This window comes from Aquarana catesbeiana, linkage group LG03, assembly GCF_042186555.1.
Source record: "Aquarana catesbeiana isolate 2022-GZ linkage group LG03, ASM4218655v1, whole genome shotgun sequence".
Taxonomy (NCBI): domain Eukaryota; kingdom Metazoa; phylum Chordata; class Amphibia; order Anura; family Ranidae; genus Aquarana; species Aquarana catesbeiana.
In genome coordinates this window covers 170,771,525-170,796,614 of record NC_133326.1, presented here as the reverse complement: position 1 = coordinate 170,796,614, position 25,090 = coordinate 170,771,525, and the positions used below count along the sequence as shown (strand labels likewise).

General features: G+C 44.2%; 1 protein-coding gene across 3 annotated transcripts in view; it reads left to right on the top strand.

Moving 5' to 3' along the window:
* The window catches only part of FAM107B (family with sequence similarity 107 member B), a 112,502-nt gene that overhangs the window by 62,783 nt on the left and 24,629 nt on the right, over positions 1 to 25,090 (top strand). The window lies entirely within an intron of this gene.

Below are 25,090 nucleotides of genomic sequence, written 5' to 3'. Positions count from 1 at the left end.
GACATGAATGCAGACTCACCATTGCTGTCAGTGCAGCCTGATTCATGTCCATCTGCAGCCTTGGAGGAGACAGGGAGGGGGCGGGACGAGCGCCAACAGATATACAGGAGAAATTCCTGTTTACACGGCGGCCTCTTTAATTGAAAGTCCCGCCTCCTATGATGGACAAAACAATTGTCCAATGGCAGCGCAGGAGACGGGACTTCCTTTTACACAGGACGCCGTGTAAACAGGAAATTCTCCTGTATCCTGTACGGCGCTTGTCCCGCCCCCTCCAAGGCAGCCAGCATATCTATCTTTTATGGCCCCCGGCGCTCGGGGATTCGTTGGGGGCCACAAAAGATATATATGTCAAAATTACCAGGCGGGCCGTCCGAAACCGGACCGCGGGCCGCGATTGGCCCGCGGGCCGGACTTTGGACATGCCTGGGTTATGTGATCTACCCGGCTGACGTCTGAGGGGGATCTCGGCCCCTCCCGCTGTAGCCAATGGATCGGAGAAGGAGATCGGCCGGGGGTCACGTGACTGGCCATAAAAGATCGGAGAGCCTATTTTACAGGCATCCTGTAGGGTAGATTAATAGGAAAAGAGGGGCTGACTGTAATGTTTCTTTACCTTTTACAACCATTTTTTTAAACCGTTAAAGCGGTTATAAAATCTCTTTTTTTTTTTTTTTTTAATTTATTTTTAATACCACTTTCTGACCACCCCATGGCAGATTTACTGCTACAGGGCAGCCGTTCTGTGCAGAATCACATATATATCTATAGATATATCTATATCTAGAGAGAGAGATATATTATATTTTTATATATATATATATATATATATATATATATATATATATATATATATATATATATATATATATATATATATATATATATATATATATATATATATATATATATAATCTCTCTAAATCTGCACTTCTGCCTAGGGGGCACGCCACTTCTGCTGTGATTAGTCACAGCAGAAGCCAATCGGCAGGTGCCAGGGGACGTCCATTTGTCGGGAAGGGAGGCTGGTTGGAGCTCTCTTCTTTCTATGCAAAGCAAATCCATCACATCCCTTTGTAAAAGCACCACACATAGTACACAAAAACACTGACTAGGCACACATTTAAAGGAGAAGTACAGCCAAAGCTTGTTTGGCTGTACTTCTCCTGTGGATCACAGGAGTGCAGTTTGCTCTTCACGCCTGTGACCCGCTTTCAGCAGACAGCGGGCTGAAGTCACCGAGCCAGTCTCTAGGCTGGGGCAAGATCGCGACAATACAGACTGAATCGGCCCCTCAACCCTGGACTGGCACCTAACTCAGCCTCTTGGCAAGCCACTGAGAGCCTAAGCCAGCCTCTCCCGTCCCCTCCAAGCCCAGCCTCCAGTGAGCCAGAGCACCGAGAATTGAGTGATCAGCAGCCTTTCATCGCTTGGTTCTCAGTCTTAGAGCCAGCGGGGTGACAGATGCAGTATCAGATCTAGGTAAGTATGTTTTTGAAAAATCAATTCGATTAGAACACCTATTAGGTTTTTATTGCTGTCTGGGCCCCCTTTAGGGAGATTCACCCTCTCTGTCTTGTTTACCATTATCATTGAGGCCGGGTTTACACATATGTGATCGGATGCGGGTTTCCCTGCATCCTATTCACATGACAGGAGAGTGTGACCGGCTCTCAATGGAGCCGGTTTGCACAGCTTCGGGGCGGCCACAGTCCGCACTTAAAAAGGGTCCTGTGCGTCTGTTTCCGATTCAGGAGCGAATTCGGGCAAAGATTCCGACCTGATTTGCACCTGACTCTGTGAACAGGGACACCCCGGACCCCATGCTGTGAACCGCAGCATGTGTGCACGGAGCCTCTAAAGTAAAAGAAAATTCAAAATTTTGGGTTGTTATCAAAAAAGTAATAGGAAGGAGGAGAAATCTTCCAGTGGAGCCACTAGTTCTGCTGACCTGGGGGGGTCCCCAAAGTAATTCTTTAACCACTTGATCTCCGGCAGATTTACCCCCTTCAGACTATTTTTTGTTATACGGCACTGCATCACTTTAACTGACCGTTGTGCGGTCATGCTGTACCCAAATTAAATTTATGTCCTTTTTTTCCTACAAATTTTTGTTGATGGTATTTGATCACCTCAGCATTTTTTTTTGTTTTTTGTTTTTTTGTTTTTTTTGCACTATTACCAAAAAAAAAGGTCGACAATATTTTGTTACTTTCTAGTATAAGTCTAGTACCTATCCATTAAAGAAATCTAATTTCTTCATTAATTTAGGCCAATATGTTTTCTGCTACATATTTTTGGTAAAAAATAAAAAAATCCTTATAAGCGTATATTGGTGTGCACAAAAGTTATACCATCTACAAACTATGGGATATTTTATTTTTACTAGTAATGGCGGTGAACAGTGACTTATAGCGGGACTGCGATATTGCGGTGGACATTCTGACACTAACACACTTGAAACTTTTTGGGGACCAGTGACACTAATACCGTGATCAGTGCTAAAAAATATGCACTGTACTAATGCGTGTCTGTTGCCATGGCTTTTTCCGTATTTCATATTATCTATATGCCATTTTGCCTAATCTCTTCCTCTGCATTGTTTGAAGGAATGCCTTGAAGGTCAATGAATGCTGGCATCTGAGGGACGTGATATCCCATTCATATCCCTGGTGCTCTGGGAGGGCAATAAGTCTTATTTTACAGATAGTATTGGCTTCAGTACAGTTCAAGGAAAAAAAAAAATCTTTGGTAAAATGAAGAAAAAAAATTTTCAATCTAGTCTTAATACTGCACCTAACTTAATACCACTACCCCCTGAGCCCAGCTATCTTGAAGTGGCTCTGTCTTGTGTCACCACTTATCAGTGATGACACCCAGTACAGAACTGCAGTCTTCCCTTTTTTTATTCCTTCTTCTCATTCACACTTCCGTTACATTGTGTCATTGGCAGTTACCAAGCTTGCAGGAATTTAGACCAGTGATAGGCAAATTAGGCACTGCTAGTTGTTCCCTTGAAGACCGTCGCAAAATGTAGACATCTGTATTTATACAATATTGTTGAGGGTGTTTTTATATTGTTTTTATATTCACCCCCCACAGCCCATTTAGCAAGTTTTTTTTTTTGCCCATAATAGCATCTGGAAGTTAGAACACTGTGCTATGAAGTATTACAGTAAATGTTAGACATTGGGTATATAGGAACCTAGGTACTGGAAACATCAAAATGTAAGATGCGGTATGGTTCCTGCATGACAGCTTAATGCATAGTACAAAAATTGTTCAATAATCTGCACCAATATCTGAGCTGGGCCTTTGCAGCTTCTAAGTGGTGTATCTGAAGCTTGTTTTTTTAGGAGCTATTAATGAATATTGTATGCATTTATAAACTGACATTAGCTTTGGCCAGACTAGGTTATCATCTTTCCTTCCCAGATTTTATATTGTAACCTGGAATCTGTCTTTCATTTTGATATCCTCCCCAGAGTCTTTCTGCAGAGCTTGTAGGCCTGATGCTGAGTTTAGCTGAGAGAGAAGCTTTTGATGTTTTGTATTATAAGGCTTAATTAACCTTCCCTTTTGGCTCTACAAGGATGGAGCATTCGATTTTAATGAATAAAGCAGACCTTTTGTTACTTATATATGCATATCCTGTGAGCTGAGTGTCTTTAAGAAACATGATGCCCTAGGATTTATTGGCTACTTATTTTAGAGGAAGAAATAAGACTGCACCTACTTTTCATGATAATGACATTTTTAGTACCTGCAAAGTCGATGCAGTTTTTTTTTTTTTTTTTTTTTTTTTAAGTAAAGGAAAGAAAAAAGTGCTACTGGGCAAATGTGTAGAATGTGGTAAGAAAAAAAAAAAGAGAGAAGAAAACGCCACCACTCCAGGTAGATCCTCCGAGACAAACCCTTCTCATCTAGAGACAAAGAGCCCCAGGTGCTGGCTAATGCATGTGCAAATGGAAATGGGCGGAAGAACTCTGGACACTTCAGCCCCGGAAGGATTTGCACCCTTAATGACCAGGCCATTTTTTGCGATACGGTACTGTGTCGCTTTAACTGACAATTGCGCGGTCGTGCAACGCTGTACCCAAACAAAATTGAGTACAGCGTATTTGATCACCTCTGCAGTTTTTATTTTTTTTGCGCCATAAACAAAACAAGTGACAATTTTGGGAAAAAAGCAATATTTTTTTTTTTTGGCAGCATTCGCAAAAGCGCTGCTGGACTTAGCAGTTTGTTTGGCGGCCATGGCGCATGCGGCTTCTCTGTACATGCGCAATAGCCTTTATCTGGGCGCTTGAAGATTCATGTTTACACGCAAATACAGCCATGCCTGTTCGCCGGGACCACGCACGTACATGAACATTCATGCACCGAACGTTCCGGCGCACAGCCAGCTTATTTAAGCTGTATATGCCAAGCATGAGGTGCTTCCAGAAGTCGGCTATGGGACACAGAGCAGACTCTGAACAGGCACTTGCAGTGGTTCATTTCTCCTTACCTGGGTCACGTGAGTCACCAAGTGTTGCTAGGCAGGCTACGGTGCTTAGCAGGCTTTTTGCATAGGGGCTTGGTGAGCTCTATTAAAGGGTCTCCCTTCTGAGGTGTTTTAATGCTACACCCAAGTACTCTCTCTTTTTGTGGCTAGTAAATGTCTTCAAAAAAGAAGAGTGGGACTAACACTACAGTGAAGGGCACACCTATGTTGTCAGTAGTTCCTGATGAACCTTGCGTATCCCTAGTGTTGTATCCCCTGAAGGGCCAGAGGCTTCCGGGCAATCTGAGCCGCTGCGCCTATCTGATATTGTACCTACACTCAATGCTGCTGCTTTATTCTTTATTACCAAGGATGAACTGTCCTCGGCCCTAGCTGGGTTATAGCACAGGATTGCTGGCAGGATTGCCTCCATCCCACAGGGTGGCAAGGAGCACGACAGATCCCCCTCCCTGGAGCCTCCTAGTTTGGAGCAGGAATGGGTTGAGAATGGGGAAGAGCTAAAAGCTCAGGATTCTGTGGAGGGCCTGGCGGATGAGTCTGCTTCAGAGCAATCTGGACAAAAAACAAAAAAAGGATATCCAGTTGATGTCTGCCTCTCAGTCGCAGAGGCTTCTATCCTGACTCTGACCGAAATGGTTCATTATGCCTTTTAAGTTGCCTCTTGCAGAGGTGACTGAGCCCCCCTGGTCCTCTTTGGATCCCTGAGGCCTCTTCAGGCCGCACAGGTTTTCCCCCTTACCCCCCCTGCTGGAACAGGCGGTGTATGCTGATTGGGAACATCCTGACAGGATTTTGTTCCTCTTAAGAGGTTTTCCCTTTTTGTAACCCATGGATGAAAAGTTTGTCAAAAAAGGGGAACATGCCAGCCGTAGCTGCAGCAGTTTCTTCCTCTATCTGGTGGGGGGGAAGACTGCTGCACTTTGCGGACATTTGGAGAACAATAATTCAGGACGAGTGGGTCACCTCAATTATATACAGCTGTTACAAGCTGGAGTTGCGGGGGGGTTCCCCCTCAGAGGTTTTTTTAAGCTCCAGCGTTCCCTTGGATCCTCCAAAAAGACTTATTGCTTCAGGCACTACATCATTTAGTGCATCAAGGAGTGAATTTACGGGTTCCTGTATCCGAAGGAACAAACTTGTTTTATGGTTTAAAAACCAAACGGGGTCACAGGGCCCATTTTTGGATCTAAGATCCCTGAACCAGTAGCTACTAATCCAGTCCCTTTCGGATAGAGTCTGTCCGCTCAATTGTAGCCCCGCTCCAGATGGAAGACTTTGTAGCCCCCAACAATATAAAGGACGTGTATTTACACGTACCTATCTTTCAGGCTCATCAGAGGTTAGTGCGATTTGCAGTAGAGGAACATTATTTTCGGTTGTGGCTCTACCCTTCGGGCTTGCTACAGCTCCCCGGGTGCTCACAAAGGTTCTAGCACCAGTACTGGGTCTTTTAAGGGCCTAAGGGATCCTGGTGCTCTGGTATCTGGATGACCTCCTGCTCAGAGATCACTCATTAAAGGCTCTAGAACAGAGCATAACATGCACAGTGTGGTATTTGAAAAGCTTAGGCTGGATCATAAATACCAAAAAGTCAGCCTTGAAACCAGCTCAAGGTTTAAAGTATTTAGGTCTGATCCTAGATACGGTCCAAGCAAGAGTATTCTTGCCACCTACAAGGACCTGTGCCCTGAAGGATCAGGTGAGTCAGATGGGGGGCACCAGACAACCCTCCATTCAGGCCCGGTATGAGTCTTCTAGGGGGGATAGTATCCTCCTTCGAGGTGGTGCCATATGCCCTGTTCCATTCCAGGCCTCTACAAGAAGACATCTTGTTGGCTTGGAACAGGAGAGGACAAGCCCTGGGTTATCCAATGTTCTTATCTTCTCGGGCACACCTAAGCCTAAATTGGTGGTTCCAGGATCAGAACCTGCGAAAGGGAAGATCCTTCCTCCCGGTAACTTGGAGAGTACTGACTACAGATGCCAGTCTCTTAGGTTAGGGAGCAACCCTAAAAGGGCTCACAGCTCAGGGGAAATGGTCAAGGACTGAACAGATCCTGCCCATCAACGTCCTGGAATTATGGGCAGTAAGACTGGCCCTACGGTCCTGGATGGTGGAGCTTCAGGACTACCCTATCAGGGTTCAGTCAGACAATGCCACTGCAGTGGCCTATATAAACCACCAAGGCGGTACCAGGAGTTGTTCAGCTCTGAAGGAGGTGAACCACATACTAGCCTGGGCAGAGGGACATGTGCCGATTCTATCGGGAGTAGAGAACTGGAAGGCAGATTATCTCAGCCGCCAACAAGTCTGCCCGGGGTAATGGTCCCTACACCCAGGGGTGTTACAGGAAATTTGCCAACGTTGGGGATGGCCAGAGGTCGACCTACTGGCATCCATGTTCAACAACAAGCTACAGCAGTTTGTGTCCTGAACAAGAGAGCAGCTGCTCTGGTAGTTCCATGGAGCCAATACTCCTGGTTTATGCTTTCCCTCCGATCCCTCTCCTTCCACATTTGTTGCGCATGGTTTGGAGAGAGGGAGTTCCAGTCATTCTGGTGGCACCAGCCTGGCCCAGAAGGCCCTGGTTCCCGGAGATTGTGAGACTGACCATAAACGGACCATGGGTGCTTCCACGGCGTCCCGATCTACTCTCTATTTTCCACCCCAATTTACAGTCTCTAAATTTGACGGCATGGCTATTGAAGCCAAGGTGTTAAAGCACCGTGGCATCTTAGGACCAGTGGTGTCTACCCTTTTGAATGCTAGAAAAGCTGTCACTAGGAACATCTATCATAAGGTATGGAAGACTTATATTGTTTGGTATGAAGCCAAAAAATGGCATCCTTGGAAATATGTGATTGGGAGAATTCTCTTTTCTACAGTCAGCTGTGGAAATCAAATTGGCTTTGAGTACAATCCGAAGTCAAGTTTCGGCCCTATCGGTATTCTTCCTAAGACCTTTAGCCTCCCATTCACTGGTCTGAAACTTTATGCAGGGGGAAACTCGCTTGCTGCCCCCCATTAGGTCTTGGGACTTGAACTTGGTGCTGTCTATATTACAGAAACAACCATTTGAACCTATTAAGGAAATTCCATTAGACTTGCTGTTATGCAAGCTAGCCTTCCTGATGGCTATCGCCTCGGCTAGGAGGGTATCGGAGTTGGTGGCCCTTTCATGCAGGGAACCGTACACGACAGGGTTGTGTTAGGACCTGTTTCATCCTTTTTGCCAAAAGTAGTTTCGTTCTTTCATTTAAAACAGGACATTGTTTTCTTTTCTTTTTTTCTGTCAGCTTCGTTGTCTAGATCTGCGGATCAGACTCCTTTTTCGTTTTACCAAAATGACCCAAGAAAGGGCAGGCAGCTTCCAAAGCTTCCATTGTCAATTGGGTCCGTCAATTGGTCATTCAGGCCTACAGTCTGAAACCGAAAGCTCCTCCTTTTAGGGTGAGCGCTCATTCTACCAGGGGTGTAGGAACCTCCTGGGCTTTTTGCCATCCAGTATCTGTGGCTCAGATTTGTGGGTCTCTAAGATATGGAATGAATAATATCCAGTAAAGCCAAGAAATGAATATATCTATAATGAAAGAAAGAAAAAGTAAAGCAAATATGAGGGGGAGAAAAGAAAAATAGATCTGACAAGTAACAATCAGGTGATGGACACACCTTTTAAAGGTCAGGGCCTATGAACATTTATGAAGGGAGTCAATTGAGTTGTAAAATAAAAATAAAAAATAAATATTATTATTATTATTATTATTTTTTATTTTATATTTATTTTTTATTTTTATTTTACAACTGCATTGACTCTCTTTATAAATGTTCACAGGCCCTGACTATAAAAGGTGTGTCCATCACCTGATTGTTACTTGTCAGGTCTATTTTTCTTTTCTTCCCCTCATATTTTGGTTTTATCATATTACTTTTTCTTTCTTTCATTATAGATATATTATTTCTTGGCTTTACTGAATATAATTCATTACATATCCTAGTCGCTCTCCAGCTCTGCATTTGCTTGCTTTTAAGTAAGTATTTTGTCATGCACCGTTCCGTGAATTTGGTGCCAAATTTATATATATTTTTTATATATTTTCTACGAATCTGTTTAGGATAAATAGATATATGGATATCTAATTCTATATTATGTACTTTCCAGCCTTTCGTGTGCTCTGTGGCTGCGCAGGGCTCATTTCCCCCTAAATGTTTTTCTTTCTCTGATTCAGAAGGCTTGTATTTCATAATGCATGAGGGTTGTATTATTTGGACAGTTTAGATGTAGATATTGTTATCTAAATATATTGTATCTTAAAAATCATATCAGATGTCCAATACTGCTTTTTCATTTGGTCTGCACACACTCGGCATCATTTCTCCGTGCCATTTTTTTTTTTTTCCTTTTTTTTTTTTTTTTTTTTTCCTGTGTCTTCTTTAAGTTCAGGGTGGTTTTGTGGTGATTTTTTTGTTTTTTGTCGTTATTAACAGGAAGTCATTATTAGAGACTTAGAGGAAGCTACAAGCTCATTTTCTCACAGTAACTACAACAATGTAACAACATCTTTCTGGCTCTGTTAGGAAGTAAATACTCATAACAGAAGATGCTGTTATGTTTTGTCATTTTTAAATTTCATGCAAGGGTGAACCTTCAAATGGTTGTGAAGACCTAAGGGTTTTTTTTTTATCTTAGAGTTGTTGTAAACCTCAGACATGAAATATGAACAAAGCATATCCCTCTATACTGTGTAGTCATCTCAATTAAGAGCACTTCGGTCTGCTGCTTCGTTCCTCTGCTATCAGCATGAATCACAGCAGACCATTTTTTCTGACATCAATAGAAACGTGGTGACAGGAGGGAGCTCAAGCTGATTGACAGCCTCAGGTGTGCTGTGTAAAAGAGGAGGGTGAACTCTTCCCTCCAATCAGCTCTTAGACCTCTCCTCAGCTCTGCAGGATGTAACTTCAGCTCTCCACCCCGTTTTTTCTCACAGTTCAGACAAGCTTATACATTCTGCAATTTAATCAGCTGTAGAAGAAAGGTGCTGTAGATAAACAGGTACAACTTATGTAGAAGTATTTGTTTGATCTCTGTGTATCACGTAAAGATAGTCCCTTCACTAGGCATATGTAAGGGTTTACAACCACTTTAACCCATTCTCAGAATTGAAGTGGTTGTAAACCCCATTCATGAAATTTGAACGAAGCACATAGATCTGTAGTGTGTATTCATCTCTCTCCAAAGTTCTAAGTGTCGTTTCTCTCTGGTGCTTCGTTCCTCTTATCGGCATGAGTCGCTTCTGACAAGTTCTCTAACACTTGAGCTAAAGATTTGTGTCGGGGAGGGTACTTAGAGGAAGATGAGCAGGAAGCTTGTCTATTCAGAATACAGCTCTGCATGTTCCTTCCTTCCTCTTCCTATGTGGAGGGGGAGGTCCCTTTCCTCCAATCAGCTTTGACACAGTGTAAGTGCAGTCTCCCCACCCCTATGTACTGCTGAAAGATGCACTTTGCAGTGAGAGAGTCGGGTGCCCTGAGGCCAGCAGCACTGCTCATGGTGTCACTCCTGAGAACAGTGGTTTTCTATGCATAGGAGGATACACTGGATACTTGCCTCTAACCGCAGCACGCTCCTATCTGGACCGTCTAAGATCATATATTTTGAAGGCATGATTTGACACAGTAGGGCCACTTCTTAAGGTGAGCGGGCATTGCACCCGGTGGTGGTACGTATCACAATATTGTTTTTAGGGTTGTCCCGATACCACTTTTTTTAGGACCGAGTACAAGTACCGATACTTTTTTTTCAAGTACTCGCCGATGCCGAATACCGATACTTTTTTTTTTTAATGTCACGTGACAGTGTTTTTTTTTTTTTTTTTTTTTTAACAGTGCTTGTTTTTGGGGGGAAGGGGGTGAACGGTGTGTGTGTGTGTGTGTTTGTGTTTGTGTTTTTTTTTTTTTTTTTTAATTTACAATTTTTATTTTTTACAATAATTTTTTTTTTTATTCTTTATTGCAATGTGTGTGTGTGTTTTTTTTTTTTTAATCAGCCCTGTTGGGGGCTTTGGTGAGATATCGGGGGTCTTAACAGACCTCTGATATCTCCCCCTTGAGACAGAGAAAGAGACAGAGGATAGAGATTCCCCAGTCCCTTTCTCTGCAGCCTCAGCTGCACTGAAAATGAATGGAGAGAAGACAGCGGCTCCTCTCCATTCATAAACTGACACATCGTAATCACAGGAGATTACAATGTTTCAGTTATGTGAATAGACAGTCAGCTGACTCTGTCCATTCACAAAGGAAGGAGGAGGACGGCGGATCGGAGGGGGAGAACGGAGTGGGACAGAGAAGGAGAGGGGAACGGAGGGGACAGTGGAGGGGGACATAAAAGGAGAGAGGAACGGAGGGGACAGCGGAGAGGCACAGAGAAGGAGAGAGGAACGGAGGGGACAGCGGAGAGTCACAGAGAAGGAGAGAAGAACGGAGGGGACAGCGGAGAGGCACAGAGAAGGAGAGAGGAACGGAGGGGACAGCGGAGAGGCACAGAGAAGGAGAGAGGAAAGGAGGGGGCATGGAGGAGGATGCAGTGACAGTCAGTGGTGAGCGATCACCGCTGTGTGTCACTAAAGCAGCTGAAAGCCGCTGGGGGAGAATCTTGTAACTCCCCCACTCGCCGATCACAGCTGACTTCCAGGTATCAGGGGAAGCATCGGGAGCATTTGCCCGAGTACAAGTACTTGGGCAAATGCTCGGTATCGGTGCCGATACCGATACTAGTATCGGTATCGGGACAACCCTAATTGTTTTCTGTATTGGAGGAGCACTGTATGGACACTTTAAGAAGTCACTATTAACCTGCTAAAGAGGACTTTATACGCACAGATTGATATATTTATGTATTGATTTATTGATCTAAGGGACTTTGTGCAATTATGTTTATTATGGTACGTTGTATGTTGGAAAGATTTTTCAATTTTATTATTTTAATTATGAATAGTTTATCAAATAGAAGTGAAAAAAAATCTGCAGTAAAGTAATAATTAAATGGAGGAGAATAAGTAGTTAATTAAGGCTGATTAGAGTAATTTAAGGGTTAATAAGGGGTTAAACAGAATAACATTTAGGTCACTTTGACACTAAAAAGCGCTCTGTGTTTTAGCGGCGCTTTACCGTCATTTTAGCAACGCTTTTCCTCCGCTAGTGGGGCGCTTTTAATCCCCACTAGCGGCCGAAGAAGGAGTTGAAAGTTCCAGTTTTGCGGCGCTGCCGAAGTGCTTTGCAGGCGCTTCGGCAGCGCTGCCATTCATTTAAATGGGCAGGGCGTATTGGGAGCAGTGTATACACTGCTCCCAAACTGCCCCAAAGGTGCTGCTTGCAGGACTTTGCAGAAAGTCTCGCAAGCGCACCGCCCCGCCCCAATGTGGACTGGTGCTTTACATGCGATACGGTGAACGGTGCTTTACATACGCTATTTTTAGCGCTAAAACACCTTTTTATCTTAGTATTTCAGCAGCTGAGCAATCTTGTTGATAAACATTGCCCGGCTGCTTTTTTAACATTTTTTGACAGATCCAATTGCCGGACTTTTTTTTTTTTTTTTTTTTTAAAGTTATTTTTATTGTAATTTCAAGGTAAAAATACAATACAGAGCCCATTGGGCATACCCAGGCTCGGTCACACACAAACTAAAAACTAAAATAATAATAAACAACTAAACTACTGTACGCTCAACCACCTGTGCAGATTATCTAAAGTATTCTTCTATTTCCACAGATACTCCACATAGCTTATTTTATGTATTTACGAAATGAAGTACACGTTACATATACACATTCACACCCCCCCCCTCTCCCCATAACTATTGACCAAGCAACCCAAGGAAGCCTACAAGTTCAAAGATGCCACTTGAGCCATTACAGGTAAGTAATAGAGCGTTACTAATCATCCATCGAGTCTGCATTAGTGGGCAGGGAATCCGTCTAGATGTCCCATATTTTATGGAATTTCTTAGCACAGCCACGTGACAGGTAAGTAGCCTTGTATAGTGGCAGAGCCGAGTTCACTAACCTCTTCCAAAAATTTATTGAGTGTGCGGACGAAGCCTTCCATCGGAGTACTACAGACCTACGAGCATAATAAAGTAATAATCCTAGTAGGGTTCTGCTTGCCCAGTGAGGGGTCAACGGTTCTACAATTCCCAACAGACATACCTCCACTAACAATGGCACAGGAAGGGTGGTGGTGACAGTCAAAATAAAAGTGGTGACCTCAGCCCAAAAGACTTTAATCTGAGGACAGTTCCAAAAAATATGAATGAAATCCGCTGAGGGCGAGTCGCATCTCCAGCAAGAAGCTGGGATAGATAGATATATTTTTGTAGGCACATGGGCGTGTAATACACTTGATGTAGTATTTTGAATTGCACTAATCTATCTCTAGCCGTTACTAGCTGTGAAAAGGGACACTCCCACATTTCCTCCCAATCTTCTGTATCTAGTGTAGGGAAATCGACCACCCACTTCGCCTTAAGGTTTTCAAGAGCTGTGTGAATATTAGGAAGTAATGATTTATATATGGTGGATAAAGGTTTAGTTTCATCTCTGAGCAAAGTCTCCAGGTTTGAGGTGTAAAAGGCCACTTTGCATTTTCAAACTGAGTGTTAAAGGCATGTCTAAGCTGCAAAAACCTAAACAAATGTGAATTAGGTAGGTTATATTGTTGTTTCAGTCTATCAAATGTCTGTAGTCGGCCCTCAGTACAGATCTGACTCACATATTTGATGCCCTTGCATGCCCACACACTGGGATTGGGTATGGACCCAAATTCTGACAGTTGCGGGTTAAACCAAAGAGGGTTATGTGGGGAGATGTGTCCAGGAGTCATGAGACGCAAGGAATTTGCCAACGACCATGCCCTCAGGACCGCTCTCATTGCTGTTGTAAGAGGGAAGGGCGCTCTAAGACCCCGGTAAAGTAGGTTCTGTAGCGCCTCATAAGACCCCAGACTTGCTGCTTCCAGGACCACCGCTGCGTTGGAGTCATCTGAGACCAGCCAGTTGTGGGCATGGGATAACAGGGCAGCAACAAAATAGGAATGGAGGTCAGGACGAGCCAGACCTCCCTCTCTCCAAGGTCTCTGTAGCACTGTCAGCCTAAATCTCGGGTGACCGGTGCCCCAGAGCAAGGACAGTAAAATGGTGTTTATCAGGCAAAATACTTTTTTTGGGTATCCAGACGGGGGCATGTCTGAGAACATAGAGAAAAGCAGGTAGAAGCTTCATCTTGAATAGATTAATTCTCCTGATTAGAGAGAGGAGGAGATGTGCCCACGCCTTCAGTCTTGCTCTCGTCAGTTGTATTAGTTGCTCTAAGTTAAGGGTATGGTAGTCAGAGGTAGATGTGGAGATGTAAATACCTAGGTATTTAATTTTGTCTTTCCATAGTAAAGGGAGGTTGGGATCTGCTACATCCTTCGCGGCATTATCCATCGGTAAAATTTGGGATTTGTCCCAGTTTACCTTAAGTTCTGAGCAGCTAGTGAAATTGGATAGAATGGCCAGCGTCTCCTGAATGGACTGGGCAGGGTCATTTAAGAAAAGAATAAGGTCATCTGCGTATAAGGCAACTTTCTCGTGTATGGAACCCACTTGTATGCCCCTTACCCTGTCCGCTTGTCTGAGGGCCGAGGCAAGTGGCTCCATCACCAGAGCGAAGAGAGCTGGTGACAGAAGGCAACCTTGCCTTGTACCTCTTCCAACACGAAAGGGTGCTGATAGAGCACCATTAAGTTTTATCTATGCTGTTGGGTCTTTATATAAAATGTCGATCCACCTGCGGAATCCTTCTCCGAAACCCATGACTTCTAGAACCGAAGACATAAAAGGCCACGCCACCAAATCAAACGCCTTTTCAATGTCTAGTGTAACCATTACCCTAGTGGAGGACTCAGTGGAAGGAAACTGAAGATGTGTAGACACTCTATGTAAATTTCTATCTGTTGATTTCCCTGATTAACATATTAACAGATTTCCCTTGATTAGCAGATAGATCTTCAGACTTCTTTGAAGAGTTCTAGAATGCGGCAATTCAGCACCGCTGATGCATCTTCAAAAGGCCGAAAAAAATTAGGGGGGTTAGATACTTCAGTGAGTTGTTTCCAACAAGGTAGCCAAGGAGTAGAAGGATCTAGAAGATACATACATCTAGTCCAGGACCAGGAGGAACTCCAGCGTTCGATGGCTCTAGTGAGAGAGGGCCATCAGGGGTAAGTCATACACCTCAGCCTCTGGAAGTAGAACTGTAGCCCATCTGAAACGGCTGGTATGGCTTGCGTGCGAGACTTAGAAGTCAGCCTGCAGCAAAGTAGGTGGTGAGATCAGAGGGCTAGACAGCAAAAGTCTGATGACTGAATAAACAACCCCTTAATGCGTGTATCCGGAGGGAAAATAGTATCTTTAAGGCAACTTTCTTAAAGCAACTTGTAGTGAGGAACAGCTTACCATGCCTACCGCAGGGTGTCCAGCCAGTTATCCGCATCAGCTGGGGAGTCGAAGACGGACCTCATTAAAGGACTTCCTCTTACGCTGCAGCTTAGCTGAGAAATCCGAGAACAGCAGGACCGAGGAATTGCCGTATGGAAGTGAGGGGTGTTTGCGGGCTTTGGAAAAGATCCTGTCGCGGTCCCTGAAGTGAAGGAAGCGAACCAAGAAGGGTCAGGGGTTTGCACCAGGGATAGAACGTCCTGTGGGTACACGGTGGGCACGCTCAACGACATAGGTCGGGGAGACATCCGCGAGGCCTTGCAGTTTCCTGAAGAACTCTTCCGCTAACTCGGCACGGGCGATCGCCCTCCTCTCCCTCCGGGAGGCCCAGGACTCGGACATTGTTGCATCTTGCCCTGTTTTCTGCGTCATCGGATTTGGCGACAAGCAGGTGTACAGTGTGCTGCAAGTCCGCTATGGTGTTAATGTAAGTAGCCATAAGATCTTCAGTGGCAGAAATTCTGGATTCTGATTCAGTCAGCCTACCTCTGATCTTATCTAGGTCATTTCTAATGAAATCACATTCTTCTGCAAGGCGATCGATTCTCACCTGCATGGAGGTTTTGCTCTGTTCAGTGGCGGCCAGGATCACTGCAGTGCTATCCTGGGAGGAGAGGGCAGGAAGAGCCACACTTGGGGAAGTCTCAGACTCCATAGCTAGTTCAGCCAGCAGGGCTTGCAACCTCCCTACAAGAGAAGGATCTGGCCTAGCAGCCGTGACAGGGGGCGGGCAACTTGGTGTGGATGAGTTTTTGGCCCGGTTCTTAGGGCCAATTAATCTGAGGGCAAGGGTCTAGTAGGATGGAGCAGGTGGATGGATAGCCAACAGCTTGTGACAATGATCTGGCAGGGGGGGCCACACAGCACACACAGCAGTCGGTCAGTCTCAGGATGTTAGTGGACACCACTGGGGTACTCACCAGGGCAGCAGCTCAGCACAGGCTCAGGCCTCCGGATCGCAGGTGCAGGCCGCCCGCTCCAGTACCCCCTCAAGCCAGCCAAGTCCAGGGATTAGAACAGTAGATACTTTTGAGCAGTGAGAGCAGCTACAGATGAATAGAGGGCCCGCCAAGCACTCCCTATGAGGCCTAGATGACAGGGGCCGCCCCCAGATGCAGCAGAGTAAACCAGCCCTCTCCAGGGGATGCCACCAACAGGGATAGAGGGGTAGAGAGAGTGCTGCTACAGTAGATCAGGTAGGATGTGAGAAGTACTGTAGGCCTTAAGTATATGGAGCCTGCCTCGGCCGGATTAATGTAGCAGAGCCGGCCGGTCAGGCACAGAAATAATGACTGGATCTGAAGCAGGGGATGCCAGGGCAGATGTACAGGCTCACCAGGCTGTTCAGCAGCAAAGATGGCGAAGGATTAGAGTAGGATGATCGGAGCTCCTTGCAAATGCTTCCTCCTTGGCTTACATCCAGTCACGCCACCCTCTTGCCGGACTTCTTTAACACTTCAGCTGTCAACAAGGGAACCCCACTGACAACTAAACGAGTCACCAGTTAAGGTCGCGACGGTTCCACTTCTTAACCGATAATTGCCGACTTTTTTTTTACATTTCAGCTGACAGCTGAAGGAACTGAACCTGAAGTATCGGTGCATGTACAAATGCTTAGTATCTGCACCGATACCTGTGTGTGTGTACAGTGCCTTGAAAAAGTATTCCTACCCCTTGAAATTTTTCACATTTTGTCATGTTACAACCAAAAAATAAATGTATTTTATGGGATTGTATGTGATAGACCAACACAAAGTGTCACATAATTGTGAAGTGAAAGGAAAATGATAAATGTTTTTTTTTTTTTTTTTTTTTTTTTTTACAAATAAATATCTGAAAAGTGTGGTATGCATTTGTATTCAGTCCCCTTTACTCTGATACCCCTAACTAAAATCTAGAGGAACCAATTGCCTTCAGAAGTCACCTAAATAGTAACTAGAGTCCACCCGTGTATAATTTAATTTCAGTATAAATACAACTGTTCTTGAAAGCCCTCAGAAGTTTGTTAGAGAACCTTAATGAACAAAAATCATCATGAAGGCCCAGGAACACACCAGACAGGTCAGGGATAAAGTCGTGGAGAAGTTTAAAGCAGGGTTAGGTTATAAAAATATATCCCTTGCTTTGAACGACTAGCGGAGCACTGTTCAATCCATCAACCGAATATGGAAAGAGTATGGCACAACTGCAACCCTACTAAGGCATGGCCGTCCACCTAAACTGACAGGCCGGGCAAGGAGAGCATTCACCAGAGAAGCAGCCAAGTGGCCCATGGTAACTCTGGGGGAGCTGCAGAGATCCACAGCTCAGGTGGGAGAATCTGTCCACAGGATAACTATTAGTCATGCACTCCACAAATCTGGCATTTATGGAAGAGTGGCAAAAAGCTATTGTTGAATGAAAGCCATAAGAAGTCCCGTTTGCTGTGTCCCCCACATGGCTTCTTGTAAACATGTGGAAGAATGTGCTCTGGTCCGATGAGACCAAAATTTATCTTTTTGGCCTAAAAGCAAAATGCTTTGTGTGGCGATAAACTAACACTGCACATCACCATGAACAAACCATACACACCGTGAAACATGGTGGTGGCAGCATCATGTTGTGGGGATGCTTTTCTTCAGCAGGCACAGGAAAGCTGGTTAGAGTTGATGGGAAGATGGATGGAGTCAAATACAGGGAAATCTTAGAAGACCTGTTAGAGTCTGCAAAAGACTTGAGACTGGGGCAGAGGTTCACCTTCCAGGACAACGACCCTAAACATACAGCCACAGCTACAATGGAATGGTTTAGAAAGCATATTCATGTGTTTAGAATGGCCGAGTCAAAGTCCAGACCTAAATCCAATTGAGAATCTGTAGCAAGACATGAAAATTGCCCTTCACAGACGCTCTCCTTCCAATCTGACAGAGCTTGAGCTATTTTGCAAAGAAGAATGGGCAAAAAATTCACTCTCCTAAATGTGCAAAGCTGGTAGAGACATCTCCAAAAAGACCTGCAGCTGTAATTGCTTCGAAAGGTGGTTCTACAAAGTATTGGCTCAGGGGGGCTGAATATAAATGCATGCCACACTTTTCACATTGTTTTGTAATCAATTTTGAAACCTTGGCCATTTATCATTTTCCTTCCATTTCACAATTGTGTGCCACTACTGTGTTGGTCTATCACATAAAATACCAATAAAATATATTTAAGTTTTTGGTTGTAACATGACAAAATGTGGAAAATTTCAAGGGATAGGAATATGTGAAATTAAATATATAAATAAATATATATATATATATATATATATATATATATATATATATATAATATAATTATACACACACACACACACACACACACTGTTCAAAAAAATTAAAGGAACACTTTTTAATCACAGTAATGCATCAAGTCAATTAAACTCCTGGGATATTGATCTGGTTAGTTAAGTAGCGCAGGGGGGGGTGGGGGAACTTGTTAATCAGTTTCAGCTGCTTTGGTGTTTATGAAATTAACAGGTGCACTAAGAGCCCTTGCACACTGGGGCGGGGGGCGGCGTCGGCGGTAAAACGCCGCTATTATTAGCGGCGTTTTACCGTCGGTATGCGGCCGCTAGCGGCCGAGAAAGGGTTAAATACCACCGCAAAGCGCCTCTGCAGAGGCGCATTGCCGGCGGTATAGCCGCGCCGTCCCATTGATTTCAATGGGCAGGAGCGGTAAAGGAGCGGTATACACACCGCTCCTTCACCGCTCCGAAGATGCTGCTGGCAGGACTTTTTTTACCGTCCTGCCAGCGCATCGCTCCAGTGTGCAAGCCCTCGGGGCTTTCACACTGGGATGACAGCAGCGGCACTTTCGGGGCGGTTTGCAGGCGCTATTATTAGCGCAATAGTGCCTGCAAACCGCCCCAGTGTGCAAGGGCTCTAAATGGGCAACAATGAGACAACCTCCGAAACAGGAATGTTTTTACAGGTGGAGGCCACTGCCATTTTTATGTCTACTCTTTCCTGACTGACTTTCACTAGTTTTGCATTTGGCTAGGGTCAGTGTCACTACTGGTAGCTTGAGGCGATACCTGGACCCCATAGAGGTTGCACAGGCAGTCCAACACCTCTAGGATGGCACATCAATATGTGATATTGCCAGAAGGTTTGTTGTTTCTCCCAGCACAGTCTCGAGAGCATGGAGCAGATTCCAGGAGACAGGCAGTTACTCTAGGAGAGCTAGACAGGGTCATAGAAGGTCCTTAACCAATCAGCAGGACCGGTATCTGCTGCTTTGTGCAAGGAGCAACAAGATGAGCACTTCCATAACCCTACAAAATGACCTCCAGCAGGCTACTGGTGTGACTGTCTCTGACCAAACAATCGGAAACGGACTTAATGAGGGTGTCCTGAGGCCCCGATGTCCTCTAGTGGGCCCTGTGCTCACTGCCCGACTCCATGGAGCTTGATTGGCATTTGCCATTGAACACCAGAATTGGCTGGTCTGCAACTGGTGCCCTGTACTTTTCACAGATGAGAGCAGGTTCACCCTGACACGTGACAGATGTAAAAGGGTCTTGAGAAGCCGTGGCGAATGTTATGCTGCCTGTAACATTGTTCAGCATGACCGGTTTGGTGGTGGGTCAGTGATGGTCTGGGGAGCCAAATCCATTGAGGGACGCACATACCTCTACAGGCTAGGCAATGGCACCCTGACTGCCATTAGGTATCGGGATGAAATCCTTGGACCCACTGTCAAACCCTACATTGGTGCAGTGAGTCCTGGGTTCCTCCTGGTGCACGATAATGCCCGGCTGGCCTCGTGTGGCCAGAGTATGCAGCCAGTTCCTGGAGGATGAAGGAATTGATACCATTGAATAGTCTGCATGCTCACCTGACCTAAATCCAATAGAACACCTCTGGGACATTATGTTTCAGTCCATCCAATGCCACCAGGTTGTACCTCAGTATGTTCAGGAGCTCAGTAATGCCCTGGTCCAGATCTGTGAGGAAATACCCCAGGACCCCATCCGTGGTCTCATTAGGAGCATGCCCCGACATTGTCAGGCATGCATACAAGCATGTGGAGGCCATACACTGAGTACCATTTTGAGTCGCTGCAATGAAATTTCAGAAAAATGGACTAGCCTGCTGCATCATTTTTTCACTTTTATATTTCGGGGTTGTCTTTGAATTCAGCCCTCTGTAGGTTGATCATTTCCATCAAACGATGTGGCATCTTTTCATTCCGAACACATTACCCAGTCCATATCAGTATAGATATCCAGCATGATATTTTTCCCCGTTGAGATCTGATGTGTTTTCAAAGTGTTCCTTTAATTATTTTGAGCAGTGTTTGCGCGTATGTATGTGTGTGTGTATATATAATTTTTAATTTTTTTTTGCAATCGCCAAGGTTGGCGCTGGATCATTGTTTGTTTACTTAAAACTCAGAAGCTACAGTTTTTGTAGCTGATTACTTTTAATTTTTGGAAACCTGGCTGAAGCTCCTCTTTAATGTAGTAAAATTATTTTCATGTACCCATTATCTCTTCTTTGACTTGTCACATCAGTTTCAATATTTATTTGAATGGTTGACTGTATCATTTTTGGCAAGGGTGACGCCATTCTAAGCAGTTTTTTCTACAGCTTGGGCAAAATTACAGAGCTAGTGATAAATATTGGATGACTCTCTGTTGGCACAGAGGGAAAATTCTTTATAAATTAAGCTTCTTGGTGGGGGTCCTCCAATGGTAGTGATTTTCTTTATGAATAAGTAAAACAGATTCAGAATGCCAAATAGTCTGATTTTTTTTTTTTTGGTATTCAACCACTCTCGAGTTATCTCCAGTCATTTTTGCTGTTATATCATGTTGATCGAAGGTTATTTGTGGTGGGATGTAACACCATCTATGGTCATTAGAAGTTTGTCATTAGATACAGATGGTGTCAGTAGCATTGGTTAGTGACAGCCATTGTCCAGCACAAAGCCCAGTAGCTGAATTGATCATCTTGTGAGCTCATAAGAAAGCTCTGCAGCAACACAATGCATCAAAATGTTTTGATATCTTTGTCATATGGCCAATGTGGGAGCTGGGGAAAGAATACTAAAAGAAAATAATTAAAATTGGAATTGGTTTGTCCAAAAGAAAAAAAAAAGGTAGAGCCCTTTATTTGAATACCATATTAACAAATAATGATGGCAAATTTACAAAACCTAAGATATTACGCAACTCTTTGTACATGTCAGACGTTGCCCTTGAGGCACCCTATATTTACGCTGACTATCGCTGTTTTTTGGGAATCACTGTAACTAGTAAATTTGGGTAAATTTAGGCCTTATTCTCACAGCCTCAGAGGGGTCATTTCTGTGCACAGGAGTCAGTACTGGGACAAGGTCTCCTAGAGTCCAGGGCAAACATGCCAAACTGCGCGGCCCCACAAGGTGTATGAGCATTATGTGTCGGCAAACCCCCCCCCCCTTCCAAAAAAATTTAAATAAATATATCCCTACTACCAGAACAAATCTGCTTCCCCTGCTGAAATCCCCCCAGTACAAATGCACCGCCCAAAAAAATCACCCCTTCTAGCAAATCCTCTACCCTTTAAATCCTTCAAATTTCCTCTCTGAATACACATCCTCTCCACCCCCCCCCCCCCCCCCACACACACACACACACACACACACACACACACCAAATTTCCCTCCTAGCACAAATCCCCCCCTACTTGCAACCCCCCCCCCCCCCACCATATCGCCTCTTCTAAAACAAAACCCCCAAATCCCCATTCCTAGCACTCACCCCATATTCCCCTACTAGAACAATTCTTACCCTCTTCTGCCCCCAAAATCCCCCTCATAAAACATGTCCTCTCCCCCCATCTCCTCGTGGTGGCCCCCCCCCCCCCCCCAACCTCACATTATACCACAGTACCCACGGCAGCCGCACCTCCTGCCCACTCCTTGTCCCGGCCCTGATAGGAGTCACAGGTGTTTATGTACAAATCAATGACAGGCTGGCAAATTGTAGACGCAGACAGTTTGTGTCACGGGCCGCTCATCACATGTCTGTGAAGCCACAGCGTGTCTGCTATACGCAAACACCTGTGTCTCCTGCAAGCAAACATCACTATTCGGATGTGTAAATGAGGCCTTAAAAGAAATGTTACCTCTGTGTTCCTGTCCCCAAAGTCTTCTGAAAAGATGTGTTTGGACTGTTAAGCTGTGATCCCTGCCAGTTACCCTTTTGCCATTAGATTCTAATCTCTTGCAGTGCTTCAAGGTTCACTTTAAAAGCATGATACGTGTGTTGTTGACTGATAACAATCAGTGTTCTTGTATTTATCATGTGTGGTTTTTTTTTTTTTCTGGTGTGGCCTGCATGTGCTTTGTGCCAGAAAGTAGGATGCTTTTAATGCGGGTTTCAACTTTCAACAGACTTGAAAATGTTTCTTAACGGTTTCCTTCCTTCAGTTAAAACTTTGTAACAATGTCTGGTAACGGCTTACTCGCTACCAAGAATTTCCTTTTTCTGCCTGTAATGTTCTTCTGTTGCTGTAATAAAGGCAACCCTTGGTAAATTACACTTGAGTTATTGACTTTCAGGCCACGGACACATTGACTGCCTCTTAAGAGTGTCGAGTGGTCATGGCAACCTGACTACAGGGGGTAATTTTATTCATCATTGATGTCTACAGTGACAGCTGCTGTCAGTACACATTCTTAACACTCAATGTACGTCAGACATTCTCTTCTTTTAGGCGTGTCCAGCATATATCAGTGTGTATTGACAGCTGTTGTCACTATAGGTATTGATGGTTTGACTTGAGACCTGCTGTTGGCTCCTGCATAAGATTCACCACATACCTTTTTAACATGAGCACAAGATGCTAAATGGTATTTTATACTTTCTTATAAGGTTCCAATCACCCTGCATGTAGTTATCCATATCAGTGTTGAGTCCCAGTTTCTGCAGTGTTTGTTAAAATATAAATACCAGGACCCAAGACCAATTAAATTAGATTTAAAATACCCATTTGCCAAGAATGCAATGCGTTCAAATAGCCTTTATATTTTAAAAAGTTACCTTTTTTATGAGTTTGGTTATATTGTGCCAATGAAAAGCAAAATTTATTTGCCATGGAATACTGCCTGTTCCTCCTCTTTGGTAAATCCTTGTAACAGCAACTTGATAACAAACCGTGCCTTCCCCTCATCTGAGGAGGAGAAATCCACCCTTAAAAATGAATACATATATATATTCTATAGAATGTTAATTCACTCTTGAGAAGAAAGATGTAATTCTGTTCATTTCTAGCTGTTTTTTGTCAGCAATTGTATATATTTAAATGGATGTTCATTATTCGAGATATATTATACATCCACTTGTACAATTTATCAGAGGTTTACAGCATAACGATTTGAAACATATTTCCTTGATTATAATGATTACTGTGTATTTCCTGCATAGTAAGGGGTTTTGTCAATAAATATTTGGAGTAAATATATTTATTCAATGAACACTTGTTTTTCCTGCGTATCTTTTGCTTAGGGTGTTTTATCTTCCTGTTTCAGTAATTACAAACATCTGGTTGTTGAATATGCTTGATTGAGTTTTTTCCTTGCAGGCTTCACTGCAAACTGTCATGTCTGTTATTCCAGTATAGAGTTCAATATGTTTCAGAGTTTAACGTAATGGGAACTTGTAGGATTCCCATCTCATTTTTAAAGTCGCACTAAAAAGGGCACTAAAAAAATGTTTTTGCAGTGGGGCACCCCTGTGATGCAACGGATAAATGGTTGTTGAAGCCTAGGGTACAAGCAAAAAGGCCTTTTTACCTAAATTATCCCTTGGAACTGCAGGCTCCTTCTTCCACATAAATGGTCCCCCAAAGCCTGCCCTTTCGCCTGGTCCGGTCACCAGGAATATTCACAAAGGTTCTTTTTATCAATGTTGGCATTTATGCCATTCCCATTCCGGTGTATTTGGACAATCTGCTCCTGCGGGAACATTCAACACTGTTGCAGCCCTACATACTGACAGCATTGAACAAACGGACCCTGTTCTTGGATCAACCCCTGCATCTGAGCACCACAATCAAGTTAGCCTTGGATTGATGGCTTGCTTTCCATCCCTGCGCCGGAGTCAGGGAAGTCCTTACTTCCAGTGGTGTTAAAGATTCTGACAAAAGATGCCTGGCTGTTAGGCTGGGAAGGTGTCCTGAATTGCCTGTCGATTTCAGGGGACAGGGTTGTTGACAAAAGCCCAGATGCTGATCAGCATCCAGAAGCCCAAGGAGATTTGGATTACTCTTCAGCACACACACACACAAACACACACACCTGGGGCTGCCAGGCAGAGTCCATTCTTACAAGACCATGGCGGAGAAGCTAAGTTAATTCGGACTTGGGCAGAACTTCTTCATGTTTTGGCCCTGTCTGCAGTAAACATTCCAGGCATAGAAAATTGGTAAGTGGACTTCTTAAGCTGCCAACAGCTGTATCCTAAAGAGTGGTCCCTCTACCTGGAGGTTGCCTCCTGTGGAGGGGGGCCAGACGTAGACCTGCTTGCATCCAAATTTAACCACAAGCTAGACAGATTTATGTCCAGGGATTCTTGAGCCTTCGGAGCCCTGGACATTTTGTGGATTCCGTGCAGTCTGATTTTATGTTACACTCTCTCTCTCTCTCTCTCTCTCTCTCTCTCTCTCTCTCTCTCTCTCTCTCTCTCTCTCTCTCTCTCTCTCAAACATCTACCAATAGAGAAGAAAGGCATATCAGTGATTTTCATTGCACCAAATTGGCCCATTAAGGCATAATACTCGGATGTAGTCAGGTTCCTAGCATATTCTCCATGGGGCCCTACTAGATCATCCAGACCTTCTTTCTCAAAGTCCCGTGTTCATCCTGCTTAAAATTCGCTGGCATGGACAGTTTGGTTGTTTTAAAGCCAGATTACCTGCTTATAAAGCTGATTTAGATGTCTGCACTATTTTGCCATATTTTTATGAAGGAGATATGTTGAGAATATAATTAATAGTAACTTATGTATGGGTATTTATGATGCAATTTTAATGATTAT